Consider the following 19,366-nt stretch of genomic DNA (forward strand, 5'->3'; position numbering starts at 1 on the left):
TGTGTACCTGGGGGGCCTTTCAAAACAACCCCAATTTCAAAAGCTTGTTATTCCCATCTGGTTTTGGGAAGAAGGGGCTTTTGAAATCCAGAGGATCTTTTCAAAAGGCCCCTGTCTACATGAGCAGCATGCATTTTGAAAGCGGCACTTTTGGAACTCACGCAGTTGCCATTATGCTAATGAGGTGCTGCATATTCGTGGCAGTGCCTCATTAGCACCTGCCAAAGTGGCTCATTAGCATACCCCTTTCGAAAGGTGGAGGCTAGTTTAGCCACAGCCAGAATGAAACCATGAACAGCTGCTTTAACAGATACTTCAGCAGCAAGCTTGGGTATTCATCTACATATAAAGGCGCAGTACACAGAAAAACCAAGATATTTCTGTTAAGGTCAAGGAAAAGCACTTATGCATTTTATAGAAATCAGCTGATTAGTCAACCATTTAAGGCGAGACACTGCCACTTTGTTTCTTCTAGGGTGCGTCTACACTAGGAACTAACTTCAAAGTTAGGCACTTCGAAATAGCCAGCAGAAAATCTACATACATTTTCCCCCCTACTTTGAAGTTAATCACTGAACTATTCCTTAGGCTGTGTCTACACTAGCTCCCAACTTCAAAGGGAGCATGGTAAGTACGGTGGTGGGAGATTATTAATAAAGTGCTGTGGTTCATATTCAGCACTTTATTAAGCTAATTCTCCCCTGTGGCAACTTTGAAGTGCTAGCTTGCATATAGGAGTAAAGGGACTTTGAAGCAGCCCAGGCACTTCGCAGTACCCACGGGTTAGCTGCAGCTACACACAAGCCAACACTTCGAAGTTGCTGCAGGGAAGAATTAGCTTAATGGAGTGCTGCATATGCACTGCAGCACTTCATTAATAATCTCCTGACACCCTTCAAAGTTGGGAGCTAGTGTAGACACAGCCTTAGACAACTATCTGAGAAAGAGCCAGAAGACAGAATTGTAACAGTAGGGAGCCCAACTTTGAAGTCCTTCCTCCATTCCTGGGAATGGATTAGTGCTCTACTTTGAGATTTAACTTCAAAGTAGGGTGTGTGTGGACACTCAACTGTGAAGCTGCTTAGTTCAAAGTTATTTTTGTAGTGTAGACACAGCCCTAGAGTAGTACCTGACTCCCTGAATCAGCCCATTAAATTTCAGTGGGAATAGTCACAAGGTCAGTCAAGCGGGCAAAAAGCAGCTCTTAATAATTACATGACATTAAATAACTCAAAAATGCAAGTACAATTTATCAGAAGATGCTGTGAAATTTGTTTTCAGAAGCAAGTTGATTCTTTAGTCTGCCAAAAGGAAAAGAGCAATTAGTAAAGGTCACTGAACTGGAGACACTCCTCTCTTGCCTGGAACTTAAAAATTTTACAGTTCTATGATCTTAAGGCAACCTTATCACTTCTAGAGTCAAACGTAATCTAATTCTTATGGAACAAACAATATTTCAGTTAAAATTCTTTAAGTAAAACTGCTGTAAAAATACAAAGTCATCTCTGAGTTTGCTTTCTTAAACAGAATGGCACTGTATTCAAAATCCAGTTACAAATAATTGACACACACATTATGTAACCCAGTCTTCAGAATATATATGCCTTTATGAGACATTTTCTCTGAGGGCTCCATACTTTTCCGACGAAGATAATTTTTATGGTCTTTGGAGGAGAGAAAGAAATTTGTCTTGCCAGGTGGCATTTGTAAATCTACTGCCCCTCACTCTGCCCAACAACTCTCAAATGTTCATCACTTTAAGGGTTTTCACTCATGTTACTCCAGAGTTAAACTGCATTCTGCTCATATTTTCTATCACCTCACTTTTATTGTAGAAAATTATTTACATGAAAAATAAAGAACCATGAAACTGAGGTTAGAGAGAGAAGGAAGTAAGTATATAAATCTCATAACATTTAAGTACACTGCATGCATCATTCTTTTGGGTCCCTCCATTCTGGCGGTTCTTACACTTTTCATCTTATACTTGGGTCTTGGCAGGCTGAAAAGTTTGCTATTGCTGTGTGGTGAGAGAGTATGCTGGGCTCTGGAGAGCCATGCTGATGTACCCTACCATCCTAGATTATCCCCAAGATAGCTTTGAGGCTCAGGATGAAAAAAAGGTGATGCAAATTTTCTTTTAACCAGTGACATCAAGTACTGCTTCAGTGCTCCTGGGTACCTAGGGCTCATTTGTTATTCTCTGAATCATAATTCACTCCCAAACAAACTAATATTAAATGACACTATCTATATGGCCATGTCTACGCATGTCCATCCCTTCTGGAAGGGGCCTGCTAATGAGGCACTTTGAAACATGTTAATGAAGAACTGACATGCATATTCAGAGCCTTATTAGCATAACGACAGGCAGTCACACTTTGAAAGTGCTGCTTTCGAAATGCAGACCGGCTGTATAGATATGGGTGCTTCAAAATAAGCGCCATACTTTGAAATTCCCTTATTCCCAAAATGAATGGGAAATAAAGGAATTTCTAAATGTTGTGCTTATTTAGACATGCCCATGTTTATACAGCCAATCTGGCCATCATTATGCTAATGAGGTGCTAAATATTCATGTCAGTGCCTTATTAACCTGTTCCAAAATGCCTTATTAACATGCCCCTTCCAAAAGGGAGGGGCATGTGTAGACACAGCCTATTTGGCTGAGTCACTTAGGAGATAATCATATTGGAAACAACACAGGCCAAATATTACTACTGTTTTTAGCAGGGGCTTGGACTCAAAGAGATCTTGAGGTCTCTTCCAACCACATGATTCTATGAAGTAACTGTGTTCCAATATGCCAGCTTTGCATAGCAAAAATTGTATTAAAATAATTACTAATGAACAGGATAAAACATACTGAACTTGCTTACAGAAAAAGGAGGATTTTCCTGGTTAATCAAGCATGATAATGTTGTGGAGATTGCTAAGAATACTGTCCTGGTTTGTTTTAAAAGAGAGATTATCCGGAATCAATTAATTCTAGAATCTGTGTATTTGTGGCGAGAGGAAATGGAAAACCTGTATTCAGATTCTAAAAAGCAATTCAGAATAATCTGTCCCAGGAAATAAGACGCTTGATAAAAATGTGGGTAGCTATGTTAAAAAAAGCGCAAAATTCAAGAGGAGATAGCTGTAGTTCCCCATTATGCAATAACAAATATAACGTCCTGGATTAATTCTAAGGCCACGTCTTAAGGGATTTAAGAGAGGAAGAAGTTCAAGGGTCTCAAGCTTGACAGTGAAGTGAAAAGGTTCTACTGAAGAAATAATATAATTTTGCTATGAAATGTATACCATAAGAGTTAAGGTAAAAAGTTTCTTATAAGGGGTTCATCTCAATAAAATAAAATAAAATAAAAGCAAGAGGGACACACTATCAAGTGCAGGCTGGTTTTCTTTCCAGAGGAAAATGTATAAAAAAAAAAAAAACAGTAAGAGAAACCAAGAAAAACCAAGTCTTATTAACCACAGAGGAAGAAACCATTAAAGGACCTGATTAAGGAACTCGTCCTTATTCAGGGTAGTATTTTGGCATGTGCTTAGCTTATGTACATAAGTACCACTGAAGTCAGTAGTGTTCAAGGACACACTTAGGCATTTTGCTGAGTTGAGGCCACAGGACCTTATCCAAAACCCTCTGAAGTCAATCGAAGGTTCCCTCCCATTGATCCTCAGGGTTAAGGTCTTTACAGAATAAGGTGCAATGAGAATAAATGTTAAAAAAAAATCACAATTAAAGTACAACTGCTTGCAGCTCCTCTGAAAGACAAGAGTGTAAAGAACAGAAAGTGACCAATAAGAAAGTGTGACTGTATGAAGCACTGTTCAACAATTTGAATTTAAGAATGAAAGAAATTGCAATTACTGAAATTACTGCAATTACTGAAATTACTGAAAATATTAGCACAAGAAATGCATCTTTGTGTTTGGCAAATCTGTAATGCAATGCAAGTAATATTTGTTTATTAATTACAGTGTATTATTATAAGTCCATCATGACCTTAACATAATAGATGATATCAGCAAAAAGTGCAATCAGAAGGACTCCATTGAAACTTCACTATCAAGAACTACACTTGAAGGAGAATTGATATTTCAACAATATCCTGGGATCTGCAAATTTTGGGAGGGCAGTTGAGTAGTTTGCCTCCATACACTATGATTGAAATGCATGGACATATGTAATTAAGGGCTTCTCCTAAACAAGGTAAGGTGACCATGTCTGTGAATTAAATAATATTAGGAAATTTCAAAGGAATTCTCAGTGAGTTTCCTTCCTCCTAGCCCCACTCCAGAAGGATCATTATTATAGGAACATAAAAGGCATCTGAAAGAGCAGAAAAAAAGGGTAATGAAAAAGTAAGTGAATTGACAGTGGTGAGGTCCTAGTAAGGTACTACAGGGATCAAGTTGTGTCTTAACTCATTTTGTAGTCTAGCTGCAGAGAACCAAAACATGAAAGTAAGAGTTTCCATATAAAGTTATATCAATACTTTATTCTTTTTAATGTGGATATTTTCCAGAAATGTATAACTAACTTACTTTGATGGAGTACTCTCAATAATTTTTGCAGGATTCAGCCTAGTTTGTGGATCCCAAGAAGTCTCCATATTAAAACATTACTTGCTTGAAAGGGGAAATAAAATTACCTGGGTTTGTTAATAATCACAGTACACAATCTGCATAAAATATCTGATGTATTAAGTCCTCTGTTGCTATTCATTTTATATCATTTTCTGCCTCAATGGATATGACGAGTGTAGAGAAGTGTAGAGTCCTGCACCTGAGGGAGACGCATCCCAAGCATTGTTACAGGCTGGGGACCGACTGGCTAAGCAGCAGTACAGTGGAAAGGGACCGAGGGGTTATGATGGATGAAAGGCTGTAAATGAGTAAACAGTGTGCCCTTGTAGCCAAGAAGGTTAGCAGCATAGTATGGTGCTTTAGGAGGAGGATTTCAAGCAGATCTAAAGAGGTGGTTGTTCCCCTCTATTCGGCACTAGTGACACCACATCTGGAATACTGTGTTCAGTTTTGGGCTACCCAGTATAAAAAGGATGTGGATGTGCTGCAGCAGGTTCAGCGGAGGACAACAAAAATTACTAGGGGGCTGGGGCACAAGACCTATGAGCATAGGCTGAGGGATTTGGGCTTGTTTAGTTTACAGAAGAGAAGACTTAGAGGTGATTTAATAGCAGCCTTCAACCTCCTGAAGAGGAGCTCTAAGGAGGAAGGTGAGAAACTGTTCTCAGTGGAGTCAGATGGCAGAACAAGGAGTAAAGGTCTGAAGTTAAAGAGGAAGAGGTTTAGGTTGGATTTTAGGAAAAACTACTTCACCAGGAGGGTGGTGAAGCATTGGAATGTATTGCCTAGAGAGGTGGTGGATTCTCCATCCCTCCAGGTTTTTAAGTCCCTGCTTGACAAGGTCCTGGCTGGGATAACTTAGTGGGGGTTGATCCTGCTTGAAGCAGGGGGCTGGACTAGATGATCTCCTGAGGTCCCTTCCAGCCCTATGATTCTATGACTAGTATTTCAGTTGAAATCAGCAATCAATAAGGGAAATAATGGAGTTCTATTGTTCTGTCTCAAAGCTAATGGCCATTTGTTAAGACTCTTGCAAGAGGTATTGTGTACAAGATACTTAATTAGGCTGGTGAAAACAGAATGGTGGAGGAATGGGTTACTGAGTCTGCATGTACAAAACTCCAGTGGTCCAAAATCCCTATTGGGGTCTTTGCATAAAGCCGAGCCTAAAAAGTGCAGAATCCAGAATCTCAGGCCACCACGGGAGTGCTTCTTTCTGTGGATCCCACAAAGGCAAATGGACGGCATGAGAGGTGGGGGACATGCCATGCTCACAGCTGGCCCAGCTGTGAAGAGATGTTATGTGGGATGTGATCACAGAAGACCTCATGTATGGTGCCCAGCCCCAATCCCTGAGCTGATACCAAAGGTCTGCTTCAGACATTGGTGATGTGCTTTGAGCATGGCCATATGTTGCCCAGATGGTGGGCACTGTCCAGTGGGGTCACAGACATCCCCAGGGAGCCTTGCTACACCCAGTCCAGGGAAGAACAGACATGGAAATATGCCAGCCAGGTAGTGGGCCTGCAGGCACAGGGAATGGGCTGTGTGGCTCATCTACCACCTGAGTCCTGCACACCCTGGGTTTGACACTTGCAGTGTCCCCCCATAGGGAGGACTCCTGTCCATGCCCGCAGGACAGGGAGGGGTTGGGGAAGGTGTGTGTGAGTGGCAGACAGTGCCTACTGGGGAGAAGACCACCAATACAGTGGGACACAGACTATCCAGTATGTTCTCAGAATGCATTGGAGACTTTTTTTTTTATTCCAAAAGGTTGAAAAAGCTACCGGAGGAAGCTGTTCTAGATTTGATTTTAACAAATAGGGAGGAATTGGCAGAGAACTTGAAAGTGGAAGGCAGCTTGGGTAAAAGTGATCATGAAATCATAGAGTTCACAATTCTAAGGAAGGGTAGAAGGGAAAAACAACAAAATAATCATAATGGATTTCAGGAGGGCAGATTTTGGTAAACTCAGAGAGCTGGTAGGTAAAGTCCCATGGGAAGCAAAACTGAGGGGAAAAAACAGCTGAGGAGAGTTGACAGTTTTTCCAAAGGGACATTATTAAGGGCCCAAAAGCGAGTGATCCCGCTGCATAGGAAAGATAGAAAATATGGCAAAAGACCACCTTGGCTTAACCAGGGGATCTTGCATGATCTCAAAATAAAAAAGGAATCATATAAAAAATGGAAACAGTGACAAATTACAAAGGATGAATATAGGCAAACACCCCAAGTATGCAGGAGCAAGATTAGAAAGGCTAAGGCACAAAATGAGCTCAAACTAGCTACAGGCATAAAGGGAAACAAGAAGACTTTTTATAAATATATTAGAAACAAGAGGAAGACCAGGGACAGGGTAGGGCCATTGCTCAGAGAGGAGGGAGAAACAGTAACAGGGAACTTGGAAATGGCAGAGATGCTTAATGACTTCTTTGTTTCGGTCTTCACTGAGAAGTCTGATGACGGAATGCCCAACATAGTGAATGCTAGTGGGAAAGGGGTAGGGTTAGAAGTTGAAATAAAAAACGAACAAGTTAAAAATCACTTAGGAAAATTAGATGCCTGCAAGTCACTAGGGCCTGATGAAATGCATCCTAGAATACTCAAGAAGCTGATAGAGGAGATATCTGATGAGTTATCTATCATCTTTGGAAAATCATGAGAGACAGCAGAGATTCCAGAAGACTGGAAAAGGGCAAATATAGTACCCATCTACAAAAAGGGGAATAAGAATAACCCTGGAAACTACAGGCTAATCAGCTTAACTTCAGTGCCAGGAAAGATAATGGAGCAAGTAATTAAAGAAATAATCTGCAAGCACTTGGAAGGTAGTAAGGTGACAGGGAACAGCCAGCATGGATTTGTAAAGAACAAATCATGTCAAACCAGTCTGATAGCTTTCTTTGATAGGATAACGAGCCTTATGGATAGGGGAGAAGTGGTAGATGTGGTATACCTAGACTTCAGTAAAGCATTTGATAAGGTCTCACATGACATTCTTATAAAAAAACTAGACAATACAATTTAGAAGAGGCTACTATAAGGTGGGTGAATAACTGGCTGGATAACCATACCCAGAGAGTAGTTCTTAATGGTTCTCAATCCTGCTGGAAAAGTATAACAAGTGGGGTTCCGCAGGGGTCTGTGTTAGGACTGGTTCTGCTCAATATCTTCATCAACGATTTAGATATTGGCATAGAAAGTACACTTATCAAGTTTGCAGGTGATACCAAGCTGGGAGGGGTTGCAACTTCTTTGGAGGATAGGGTCATAATTCAAAATGATCTGGATAAATTGGAGAAATGGTCTGAGGTAAACAGGATGAAGTTTAATAAAGACAAATGCAAAGTGTTCCAATTGGGAAGGAACAATCAGTTTCACACATACAGAATGGGGACAGACTGTCTAGGAATGACTACAGCAGAAAGGGATCTAGGGGTTATAGTGGACCACAAGCTAAATATGAGTCAACAGTGTGATGCTGTTGCAAAAAAAAAACAAACATGATTCTGGGATGCATTAACAGGTGTGTTGTGAACAAGACACAAGAAGTCATTCTTCTGCTCTACTCTGCGCTGGTTAGGCCTCAGCTGGAGTATAGTGTCCAGTTCTGGGCACTGAAGTTCAAGAAAGATATGGAGAAATTAGAGAGGGTCCAGAAAAGAGCAACAAGAATGGTTAGAGGTCTAGAGAATGTGACCTATGAAGAAAGGCTGAAAGAATTGGGCTTGTTTAGTTTGGAAAAGAGAAGATTGAGAGGGAACATGATAGCGGTTTTCAGGTGTCACAAGGAGGAGGAAGAAAATTTGTTCTTTTTGGCCTCTGAGGATAGTGCAAGAGGCAATGGACTTCAACTGCAGCAAGGGAGGTTTAGGTTGGTCATTAGGAAAAAAGTTCCTAGCTGTCAAGGTGGTCAAACAGTGGAATAAATTGCCAAGGAAGGTTGTGGAATCTCCATTGCTGGAGATATTTAAGAGCAGGTTAGATAGATGTCTATCAGGGATGGTTTAGACAGTACTTGGTCCTGCCAGTGTGGCAGGTCTCGATGGCCTCTCGGGGTCCCTTCCAGTCCTAGTATTCTATGATTCTAAGTTCCCCTCCTCTGCTTCCCCCCCAGACAGTTCCCCTGCATGATGTCAGTCTCCCCTGGAGCACTGTGCTACATTGGAAGACACTGCTGCCTGGATTCAGAGCAGACACTGGACCATAAGCTGCACTGCTGTGTGGGTCACTGACCCCAGACAACTTAGTGGTGGCTTGATACAGGAAAGTGTCCTACCCTGCAGGCTGGAATTATGCAGGCCTCTGCAAAAACCTCATGAGAGGGACTGTGATACCCTCTGTGGGAACACCCTGGATCTGATTGCTCTGGACTGGCAGGCAACGTGCAGGTAGGTAATCAGGCTGTCCTGTGACCTCCAAGCCACATAAGCCATAAGAGGAGCGTGTCCTCCCATCTACCGCCTGCCAACTAGGCAATAGGGACAGTTTCTGGCTCACCTGAATTGCCCTTGGTGGGATCCCGAGGATGTCCTGGGAGTAGAGGAACAACTCCAGGTTCAGCACAACCTCTGGGCTGGAAGGCATGGTGGGGTTGCTGTCCTCCTCCTGCTCCACTTCCTCCTAGTCAGAATCCTTGGCTATATTCCAGATGGACTCCATGACTGTGGGGAGGGAGCAGGGGAGGTTGCATGACCCCTATGGCATGGAGCTGCTCATAACAGCTGCACATGCAGGGTGCTGCACCAAAGCAGCTGGACTCCTGCCAGGCCTTGTGGCAACCCAGACACAGGTCCATAATTTTCTGCTGCCACTGCTTCTGGGTCCAGGTATGCCCCTTCTCTGCCAGGCTGTCAGCAATCCAGCCATAGACGTCAGCATTCTGGCACCTGGTGAAGAGATGCTGGAGGGTGTGGCTCTCCACACCAGTCCAAGCTGGTGCTCGCCAGCATCTCAGGGCACTAGGTGCCAGGGAGCAGCTCCAGCCTGGCTCCTGGCTCTTTCTGGGCTACCCTGCAGCTTGGGGCTTCAGCGCAGGCCACTTGTGGCCAGCCCTTCTGCCTGTGTCCAACTCCTCTATGGCTGCAGGGGGTGTGGACAGTAGAGCTGACTGAAGGTGTGCACAGAGTGGTCAGGTTTGCAGTTGTACCAGGGTCCCAAAGGCTAATTAGCTCAGAACAGCCACACTTGTGCCATTTTGAAATAACTGTTTTGAAATAGGCTCTTACTCCTCTTAAAACCAGGTCTGCATTACTCTGAATTAACTCCTAGTTATTTCAAAATAATAGGTTGTCTAGCATGCATGAACAATAAGAGATGTCACCTGTGCACCTGAACATATGGGAGCCAGAGTCAGTGGAGGTGGCTGATTTGAATAAGAGGAACCTCTTTATTATAAAGAGGTCACAGCTCGAAGCACTTCCTCCCGTAGGGCTCGGGGCCTTTGGAACTCTCATCCTCTCAAGGTCCCTAACAGCCTGTGAGTTTTAGCCTTCAGGGCACAGAAGTGTTCAAGGTTAAGGCTAAGTGAGAAGCTTTGGGGCTGTGTGTGTGCATGGGGGTGAGGTGAGGATTAACTAATTTCACTTAGGCTGTCAATGTTTTAAAATAGAAGAGAAAACTGGTAGCTCAGGGGATTCCATTTAATATTTGGCTGTTCGCTGAGTTTGGCAATTAAATTGCAAATGTTTTGTTACCATTCAAGGTAACATCATCAGTGCACAATCCGGTTCAATAAAGTCCCTCCAAACTGGTCTTGATATAGTCCTTTTTGTGTGAACCTGACCAATAGTCAATCGATTGATTATTTTTGACCAATCAATCAAGATTGACTATTGGTCAGGTTCACACAAAAAGGACTATATCAAGACCAGTTTGGGAGGACTTTATTGAACCGGATTGCGCACTGATGATGTTACCTCGAATGGTAATGAAACGTTTGCAATTTAGCTGTCAATGTGTACTGGGAATTCTGGTGAGCTGATTTCATCTGAATGTACCTTAAAAATTATTTTACAATGCTTCAGTGGAAGCAAAAAAATGTAGGCCAATATTAACCACTATTGAAAAAGCCTGATCTAATCCCTCCCTTAAGTGCAAATCTCCAAACAATCTGAACTTGAAAGCTATTTCAATGACTCCATAATATATTTCAACTTCTGGCGTGGCCTTTTGGGTATGTCTATACTCCACACTAAGCCTGGATTCTGACTTGGTTGGAACCCTTGTTCAAACACCATTACTTTAAAGTGCACTTGGAAATCTTTAGTAGGCACCAGCAGGGTCTGCATGAGCCCGTTCATGTGCAAACATTTTAGAACACTCTAGAAATTACACTCCCATGGTATGCATTGTCATATTTTGTAGTAAGCCCTTAGGAAGGTTTTACAGTCATTTCAGCCCAGATTCTGAAATCTAAATATATCTAAATCTAATATATCTAAATTTGAAATCTAATATGTTGAAATCTGAGGATCTAAGCAAGCCTTCTAATCTATTTTTATAAATCAGCAGTTTAATTATTGGATATTCTGTGCTTTTCCAAAAAACAATGGAAAAGTGTGAACTTTCTAATAACATGGTTGGGTGATAGAAACAGTAGATAACATTACATTACAGGTACATAAAAAGAAGATGAGATTATACTCTATTAATAGCTCACATCTTCAAACATAAACATCCCCCTTGACATTTCGGTGTAAGTGCTAAACCATTAATGGAGTACAGATTTACATTCTATTGATATCTTTGCTTAGTTGCCTTTATATTATATATATAAGCACACATTTGCAAGCGCTCTGACTAATATGTAAGTGTGCTATACTTAGGTATTTAATTAGACACTTTCACAAAGGTATTTTTAAACATACACCTGTTATCTACATAACTTGACTTTTGTTCTTTTTGCTTACAGTGCCAAGTCTGAAAACAACATTCTTTCTAATTTCTCTACAGCTTCACATTATGCTAGACCTGCACTAGCCTCTCTCAATGATAAATACCCATTTTATCACATCTTAAATATCAGGACTGCAAACACAGGCTGTGTAGTTGCATTTTCACCTGGGGTTAGTCTATAGTGGTTATAGCCTCTCAATTCAGAACAGATCTAGAAGACATGATGGTTGTGCCTTGTCTGGTTATTACTGGAGTCTTTGCTGCACTAGAGCATTATGTCTGGAAAACTGGTCTCTTTCCATCCCTCCAGAATGAAAATCAGCCAATACCTCTCAGAAAAAAATAATAAAGTCTCCTAATAAGCTGAAAAAGAGCTGTGTGGCTGAAAAACTGTTCCATACGAATGGAAGTTGGTCCAATAAAGGATGTTACCTTATCTACATGGTCTATCTAATAACCTGGAACCAACACAACTACAAGTACAATGCATATGCAAAGTGTGATAGTCATTTCTAAGGCTACATCTACACTAGTCTAGAAGATCAACCCAGTCGGGGTCAATCTTCTGGGGTTCAATTTCGCACATGTACGAAGGACACGTGAAATCAACCTCTCAGGGGTCACAGTTGACCTCTGTACTCCTCCCAACATGTGAGTAGTAAGGGAAGTTAACAGGGAGAAACTCTCCCATTGACCTTGTTCAGGAGGGAGACCCAAATACACCGAACACAGATAGGTAAATTCTAGCTGCTCAGTTGCTGTGGTTACAATTGTGTATATGTGGTTGACTCACTTTGCCTAGTATAGACAAAGCCTAAGTCTACTAGATAGTCTTTATTTACAGATTTTATAAGGAAACAATGATTTACATATATGCATCTGAAAACCAATGAAACAAAATAGAGCAAGCAACTAACAAAGCACCAAACTTTAGGAGGCTATTTAAAGTTCTTTTTGGTTAGCAGAAACTCTGGCTGCAATGAAAACACACCCTAAGATAATCTTACCATGAAGATTAATGGCCAAGGGCTCTCCTTTTCACAATCACAAAAGTACTTGTGCTATTATGCAAAATCCCTACTCCCTTACTTTCTGAAAATTAATAATTTGAATTGATTTTAACCTTTTCATTGTATAGTGAGGTTTACTATATAAATGGATATGGGTTTTTTTCTTCTTCTGTGAATGTAATTTCCACACTTTAAAATTGGTACAGGAAACTGAAATATGCAAAAGGCAATTGCCTTACTGACAAAATATGTTATTTTAAAACCATATTTGTCTCTGTCTTATCCTTCCCCTTGCTTCATCCATTCTGGGGCTGTGTGAACTACAAAAGATATTCTCTTTTTATGGGTGTTTATTTAATAATAGGTCAAAGCCTCTGGGCTTTCACACTTGAGTGAGTTACATCCTGGGAAACCTGCTTACAGAGAAAGCAAGACTAATTAACGTAACAAAAGTGTCTAATTAAAGCAAGGATCTAAAATAGGAATTAATGTCATAGTCCATCACAACTCCCTATTTAAACATGGCTGTGGATCTAATTGTAAGAGGTATGGTAAAAAAAGACAACATGCCAGTAGCAAATCTTCCCTGTCATTGTGATGTAGGTATTTGTGACTGTCATCTGGGAGAACAATCTGGCAGTTTGACGTATATTTAGTGTTTAAAGAAAGCCCTTGTGCTTTTGTAATGACAAAAGTGAACTTTTTAAAACTCATTTCACCAAATTGCTTCTGCCTCAAACCCATGACTCAAGGTTGAGCTACAGTATGTTTCTTACAGGGAAAAATTGTATCTTGATTTAAAGAGTTTAAGTTATGGAGAACCCTCTATGGTCCTAGATAAATTGTTCCAGTGCTTAATTACCTTTACCCTTAAAAAAATTTCATTTGAATTGACTGGAAGATGAAGACAGACATCTTTTTTCCCCCCCACACAGATACATGTAGGCTGTGATCAAGTGACTTTTTGTCAATAGACCTTGAGCCAGCCCAATGGGGCCCAGCCAGTGGGTGGGGCTCAAGGTGGCATACTGACAGAAGGGCCCAGCCAATGCAAGATAGATGCTATAGTCAACTGGAGCATGGAGGCCTGAAGGTGCAGAGCCCAAGCCCAAGGTGTCTTGCCCTAAAGCCAGACCTGAATAGACCAGGTATAGCCAAACCTACTGACCCTCTGAGACAAGTACAATAATTTTCAGAAATTTGAGACCTTGACTCTCCTGTCAGGTCTTGACGTTTCTGCTCTGTGATGGGGGTGATAGGGCTAAGGCGCTTCTGATCTGAGGGGGGGTCTCAGGGCTTCAGCCCTGGGGGAAGGGGTGCCTGCGGGGGCTGAAGATTTCAGCTGGATCCTGAAGGCCCCTTTTCCCTACAGTGTAGAAGCTCCTAGCACCACCACTTCACCACAGCAGGAAGTGAATGATTGAGTATTGGGAGCTCTGCAAGCTGCAGGTTAAGTGTAAAAGAGCCATGTGAGATTTATATGTATCAGACAGGTAGCTGTGTTAGTTGGTATCTTCAATAACAATGAAAAATCCTGTGGCGCCTTATATATTAACAAAATTTTTGTCACATAAGCTTTCATGGGCAATGACCCACCCAATGCATCCAACTATGTGGGTCTTTGCCCATGGAAGCTTATGCTCCAAAAATTCTGTTAGTCTATAAGGTGCCATAAGACTTTTCATCCTTCATGCTATCCCTATAAACAGGATTGATCTTCTTTAGTCAGTCAGTGTAAGATAAGTTTTCCAGACCTGCAAACATTCTTGAAGCTCTTTTCAGTAACCTTTCCCATTTATCAACACCCTTTTGTAAATAGTGAACACCTGAACTGAACACGGTATTTCAGGAATGGTCTCACTAATGCCGTATATAGTGGCAATAACAGTCCTATTTCTTCTGGGTATTACCCTATTTATACATTCAAATATTGCACCTTTCATCCTAGCCACTGCATCACACTGGCAGCACATGTTCTGTCTAAGGTCAACCATGACCCCTAAACCCCTTTCCAAATCATTGCTTTACAAAATACAATTCCTTTACCCTACGTGTACCTGAATTATTGGTTCCAAGATACAGATCAGTACAAAATCACGTATTAAAACGCACATCAGTGAAGTGACTCCAGCTGACCATGTGATTCAAAACACCATGTGGATTTGACTTGTCTTTATTGCCTGTGCTGCCACACTCACTGCCAACAATGGGCAAGTGAAACTGCATCTCTCAGGCTTCTGTATATCGCTTCAAAATATGGGATTGGAAAGGTTTTGTACAACTTAATGCTTAATTCTTATCCTTAAAAGAAAACCTGCATAACATCTTCAAATGACAAGGCTGGAAATTTACATTCATAACTGTGTTGCATACAGATATCCACCATTTTATGTCTCTTTTCAAAAACATGTAACACACCTTCCTGCATTTTAACCCTTAAGTGATCTGTCCATTTTAAGTGGTTTCCTACTGAGGCTGAGTCTATACTTGCCCCCAGCCTCGAAGGGGCATGTTAATCTGGACGACAGATTACTAAGGAAGTGCTATGGTGAATATGCATCACTTCATTAGGCTAATGCTTCCTTGCAGCAACTTCAAAGCATCAAACTTTGCATGCTGGCACTTCATGTAGCCACAGTCACTTCAAAGTGCCCACGTTACTTCCAAGTGCCTTTACTCCTCAAAATTTTGGGGAGTAAAGGCACTTGGAAGTGCCCACAGCTACATGCATGCTGGCATTTTGAAGTCTGACACTTCGAAGTGTCCACACTACTTCAAAGTTGCCACAGGGGAGAATTAGCCTAATGAAGTGTTGCATATTCACTGAAGCACTTCATTAGTAATCTCCCATTGCCCTGATTAACATGCCCCCTTTGAAGTTGGGGCCAAGTGTAGACAAGCCCTGAATGCGTGGACTATTTTGGCTTAACAGTCTGTGCCACATTCTTGTTAACTCAAAGCTATGTCTCTGCTACCCCAGAGGATAGACCCACTCAGGATCAATCTTCTGGGACTCAGTTTCAAGCATCTAGTATGGATATATGAAATTGACTTCTGAGAAGTTGCAGTGAACCCTTGTATTCCTCACCAGATGCAAGGAGCAAGGCAAGTCAATGGGAGAAACTTTCCCATTGACCTTCCCCTGTATAGACAGGCAAGTTAGCTGAGTGCAGGTATGTACAGTTTAGCTACACAATTGGCATAAATGGAATCATGTGTTTGCAGTCATTTTTCTTAGTCTAGTGTAGATGTAGCCTTAGACATTCTGGTTACCTTCTCCAGACCTGAGAAATAGCTCTATGTAACTGCAATGTGTGTCCGTTCTACCAACAGAAATTGGTGTAATAGAAGATATTACTTTGTCTTACTACTTTATATTATGCTGTACCTAAAAAATATTCTTGATATCTTTGTTCCCATGTATTTCAGGTTTATGTAAATTTACAGGAAACGTTTCTGAAAAGCGACATTCTTTGGCACAGTAAAAGTCAAGTGTACATGTAACCATTCAGACATGGTTCACCTCACTGTCCTGAATATCCAACACATCCCAACAAGCAAACAGCCTACAGAAATATTTAGAGGCACTGCAGAAAAATTCTAAAATCTGTTGATATTAAGTGATATTAAAGCTTTAAGAACAACAAGTAGGTTGGCTAACAATAAATAAAAGGAAAACAACAGGGTTGTCAGAACACACCTCTATTAGGACCCAATTCTGCAAAGTACATGCTTATATCTGTTGAAGTGAATAGCACATACTCAAGTGCTTTGTTCAACTGGAATCTTAAACATGTCACAGTACTGTGTTTGGACTGAGAAACCATCATCAGTAACTCTCAGATTTCCTTAGAGAAATGGTTGCTACTTAAAAAATTGAAAACCAAAATCTAGTTTTTCAACTTATCCCACGCAAAACAGCTCTACTCACAGTCTTTTCCCATGGAGGGGAAGAAAAAGAAGGAGAGGAGAAATTGGGGGAAAAAATTGCCTGCAACCTGCTAAGGTACACCCGCAGGAAGAAAAGAAGGCAAGTGCTGTTTGTTGTCTTTTTTAAATCAAGACACTAAGTAATTGTATGGCTAAACAGTTAATTATAAAGCCCCACAAATGCTGATCTCTTTAGGAAAAGGTCAAGGGATTGAATGAACTCAAACTGAATTCTCCTTTCACCAAAGGTAGGCTGTGACTAGAGCAGTGCTGAGTGACACTTTGTTGTGAGGAAGTTTATATTGCCACTCCCTATACTTATTTCTCTTTTGTGACTAAGGAGAATTCAGTATTCAACACCGTTAATTTGTCAAATTTCATAGGCAGTGAGAGTCATAAAAAGTTGTTGACTAACAAACAGCATTGTACCTAAACTTTATATTTAGTAAAGCAAATGCTGAAATACAGTAACAGAACTTAATGTTTAAAATAAGAATATATATTTTCCTCATGTTATCTTGACAAATTCAATCTATACATACGTAGTAGTAGTAGTAGCAGCATCCTTCAGTCTATGTAGACTATGGATCGCACCCTTCGTAGTTCCCTTTGGCATCCTCATTCGCAGCGTCGGCTGTGACTGTGAAGACCCACACGAGAGCGACAGTCCTTGCTGCATCTGTTGCATATGTAATGGGTGTCAGGCAGGTCCTTGCTGTGCTTTCTGTGGGCTCGCTTCTCCTTTGCTAGCTGTCTGATCCTTAACTCACCCTTCTGAAGGACCTTGTATAGTTCCTGCCTCCATCTGCTGCGATCGTCTGCCAGCTCCTCCCAGCTGTCTGGCTTGATGTCTACTTCCCTGAGGTCTCTCTTGCAAACATCTTTGTAGCACAGCTGGGGGCGTCCAGGAGGTCTTTTGCCAGAGGCTAGCTCGCCACACAGGATGTCTTTTGGGATCCCTCCATCATTCATCCTGCGGACGTGGCCAAGCCAGCGGAGCCGCCGCTGCCTGAGGAGGATGTGCATAGTTGGGATTCCAGCTTGCTCAAGGACAGTAGTGTTGAACACTCTGTCCTTCCACAATATTCCAAGGATGCGCCTGAGGCAGTGCAAGTGGAAGACGTTCAACCTCTTTTCCTGGCAGGCGTACAGGGTCCAAGTCTCACTGCCGTAAAGGAGGGTGCTGAGGATGCAGGCTCTGTAGACTTCCATTTTGGTGTGAGTGTACAGCTTGTTGTTATTCCACACTCTGTCATTGAGTCTGGACAGAGTTGTGGCTGCTTTTCCGATCCTCCTATTCAGCTCAGTCTCCAAGGACAGGGTGTCAGTGATGGTGGACCCAAGGTAAACGAACTCGTGGACGACCTCTAATGTATAGTTGTCAGTGCTGATTGATGGAGAAACAGCAACGTCCTAAGCAAGTACATTTATCTTCTTTAGGCTGATGGAGAGCCCAAAGTCCTTGCATGCTTTGGAGAACCAATCCAGCAGCTTCTGAAGCTGATCTTCTGTGTGTGACATGACAGCAGCATCATCTGTGAACAGCATATCTCTGATGAGGACTTCCCGCACCCTAGATTTAGCTTTCAGCCTTGCAAGATTAAACAGTTTCCCATCAGATCTTGTGTGCAAAAAGATGCCCTCTGTTGAAGATCCAAAGGCGTGTTTAAGAAGGAGTGCGAAGAAGATCCCAAACAGTGTCAGAGCAAGGACGCATCCTTGTTTGATGCCGCTCCTGATGCTGAAAGCATCTGATAATGTGCCATCGTATTGGACGGGTCCTCTCATGTCTTCGTGGAAAGACTGGATCATCTTGAGTAACCGCGGTGGACATCCTATCTTGTGGAGCAGTTTGAACAGTCCATCCCTGCTGACCAAGTTGTAGGCCTTGGTTAGGTCGATGAAGGCAATATCGAGTGGCTTCCTCTGCTCCCTGCATTTCTCCTGCAGCTGCCTCAGAGAGAAGACCATGTCGACAGTAGATCTCTCTGCACGGAATCCGCACTGTGATTCAGGATACACCCTCTCAGCAATCTTCTGGAGTCTGCCGAGGATGACGCGAGCGAACAGTTTACCAGTGGTGCTTAGGAGGGAGATTCCACGGTAATTGTTGCAGTTGCTTCTGTCTCCTTTGTTCTTATACAAGGTTATGATGTTAGCATCGCGCATGTCCTGTGGAACCTCTCCCTCTCTCCAGCACAGGCACAGTAGCTCATGTAGGGGTTCCAGGAGGGTTTCTGTGGCACGCTTGATTACCTCTGTTGGTATACCATCCTGGCCTGGGGCCTTTCCTACTGCAGTGTTGTTGATGGCTTTCCTCAGTTCATCCACAGTTGGTTCCTGGTCCAGTTCGTCCATTACTGGTAGGAGTTCGACTCATCCCTTGATGCCATCGACCACAATGTTCTTGCGTGAGTACAGCTCGGAGTAGTGCTCAACCCAGCGCTCCATCTGTTTGGCTTTGTCAGCGATGACTTCACCAGATTTGGAATTCAGAGGTGCCATCTTGTTCTGGGTGGGTCCTAACGCCTTCTTGATGCTCTCGTACATTCCCCTGAGGTTACCAAAGTCAGCACTGGTCTGGATGCTGCTGCACAGCTCAAGCCAGTAGTTGTTGGCACAGCGCCTGGCCATCTGCTGTACTGTTTTTCTGGCTGCTCTGAGCGCTTGCAGGGTATTCTGGCTCGGCGAACCTTTGTTCTCCAGGAGCACAGCGTGCTTTTTTTTGATGGCTGGAATCATCTTAATCGGAGTTAGCTTCAAACCAGTCATTTGTGTTTCTAGCTCTTCTTCCAAACAATGACAAGGCCGTGTTGTACATTGTATCCCTCAGAAGCTGCCATCTGGATGTCACATCGGCACCCCCAGGGTTGCTGCACAGATTCTCCTGCAGGGTCGCTCTGAACTTTTCAGCTCTCTCTGAGTTACCCATCTTT

This window comes from Carettochelys insculpta, chromosome 4 (genome assembly GCF_033958435.1).
Source record: "Carettochelys insculpta isolate YL-2023 chromosome 4, ASM3395843v1, whole genome shotgun sequence".
In the NCBI taxonomy this organism is placed as follows: domain Eukaryota; kingdom Metazoa; phylum Chordata; order Testudines; family Carettochelyidae; genus Carettochelys; species Carettochelys insculpta.